This window comes from Octopus bimaculoides, chromosome 2 (genome assembly GCF_001194135.2).
Source record: "Octopus bimaculoides isolate UCB-OBI-ISO-001 chromosome 2, ASM119413v2, whole genome shotgun sequence".
NCBI classification, from domain to species: domain Eukaryota; kingdom Metazoa; phylum Mollusca; class Cephalopoda; order Octopoda; family Octopodidae; genus Octopus; species Octopus bimaculoides.
This window is the reverse complement of record NC_068982.1, coordinates 132093122-132095621: the sequence shown is the minus strand read 5'-3', so window position 1 is coordinate 132095621 and position 2500 is coordinate 132093122.

Below are 2500 nucleotides of genomic sequence, written 5' to 3'. Positions count from 1 at the left end.
TCAGAAGTACAATATCTTCCCTCACTAACTTGTTAAAAAAAAAACATGAACATTAAATTCTAATAGCCAAATAACTTTTATAAAAAAAAACAACTTAACTCAATAATATTCTCAAATAAACGAGGACTTATTTTCTTGAGAGTTAAGTGAATCGAGCCGTGTTATAGTCCAAATGCAAAACGAACTGCCTTTATCTTTGATATGGTCATTCATTTAATAGTCAGACGGTAGAAGAAAACAACGAGCATAGAAAATGACATCAAATGAAATTGTCGAAAAATGTAATGACATTAGACGATGCTTTTGCATACACGCGCACGCACGCACACACACACACACACACACACACACACACACACACACACACACACACACACACACACACAAATTAAATATAATAGCACAATAGCGATTATTACAAAAGTAGGATGTGGTATTGGATGTATTACAAAATACAAGAATCCTTGTATTCAAGTATATGAAATGATCGAACCCTCTCCACTTAATAAAATGAAGATACAAGAAACTAAATATGCGCACGGCAATGTAAATACATAAGCAAATAGAATACATGTATTTTAAAGGAGTAATAAAATCCAGGCTTTGATGACGATTTTAAGAGCAAAATGCTAGAAAATAATTGGTTGTTCTTAACTGAAAATATTTTCCTTCGGGTTCATTTAATATTTTCTGAAGTGTTTATGAATATTGCTCAAAAACAAAAGAAAAAGGAAAGAAAGAAAAAGGATACTTCTATGGTTACAGTGGGTGATAGACGACTTAATGATTGATGTAGTGTTTTCTATACAACATTGTCATTTTATGAGTATGCAACAATGTGATGAATGATTTGTCATTATTTGTGTGAAAGAGAAAAATATTTTCTAATTTTATAGCACATAATTGTATTTAGCTGAGCCAATTAGTGGCAAATCGATCATATAATAAGGAAACGGGTCGTTCTACTATTAGTTCAGTAACATTCATGGAAAACAGCCAATGAAATTGGTTCCTGGTTTAGTAAATTTACACAAGGAATAAGAGCGTGTTTATCAAACACTTTTCTTTTGAGTAGTAACTGTCCGTTCTTGTTTGTTTCATAGATTTTTCTAATTAATACAGTGAGAAAGGTTGAGGCGGCAGATTGGTAGACTCGTCAGACAAAATGCGTTGTTATATTTAGTTACGTCTAAGTTCCGAATTCAAACACCATTGACTTCGACTCTGATTTATACTCTTCCGAGATAGATAAAAAGTAACAGCCAAACACTGAAATTTTTATAATCGACTAAACTCATCCTCTAAATTTGAGGTCTTGTGCTCATATATATATATAGTGTGAGACAAAATGGCTATGCATTCTGTTTCATACATTTCTGAATGACAACAAAGTAGCCAAGTTTTGACTTACGCACGGTCGTCTGAAATAATGTCTTTAAAACTTACAGCTCGAAAGTTATTTAAGTTGTTAATATCGACATATCAGTTGTAATAATAATTTCTAAATTTGACATAGAACAACGCATTCTTTTAATCAACCCTAATCAGTCACAGTACACAACTTTTTTTAAAAGGAAATTCAAAACGATGAGTTATTAAAAAGTTGACCTCGATGCGTTTTGAATTTAGAACGAAAAGAAACATTATCAAATATCGCATGGCCTTTTATTCAATTCTCTATTATATTTGGCATACATCAGCAAATTAATAATAATAATGTGAAACGTAAAAAGCTATCCGATAGCTATTAACAGAACAAGAAAAAGAAAAAGAAAGCAAAGAAAATAATTTTATGTTGGATCCACATATTTAGACATTTTTGCAAAGAAATGTCTAAATATGCGATTCCAGCATAGAGTTCTCTTGAAATAATTTTATTCTGTTTAAGTGATTTTTAAAACGAATCCACTTAATGGACAATTATAGTTAATGTTTTTTAAAAGCTATTTTTACTATTCGAATGTACAGGAGGTAATCTTTCATTTATGCAATTCGTGTTATATTAACACAGTGTTGGTAACAGGGATATGCCTTTGGTTACTTTTGCAGGAATAAAGAGCTAATATAATTTTTAAAATATTCGTAGCACCTCGTTAATAAATAATTGTGATTAATCGGTAAGTTAGAAAACCCATAGGCATTATTCTTACAGGCTTGCAAGTTGATAAATTTTTCTGACATTTTTCTAATCATTATCATCAAAAAACCTTATTTTATTCAATTATAGAACAAAAAATATATAACTAAAAACAATAGAGTAAATTTTGATTTGTACTTTAAGAAGAAAGCTGAATTTGATATGTGCTTCAAAAATCAATGTTGTGACAAATTACGATAACTTAATAACTTATGCTATTTTAAATAAAAAGGAAAAAGCTCACATTTCACATAATTCATAATGTTATTGTGCTTAGCTGTTTCATAAGAAAAAAACAGTCATTTATATAATTACATAAATAACATAAGTAATTAATTATACTGTATATATATATATATATAT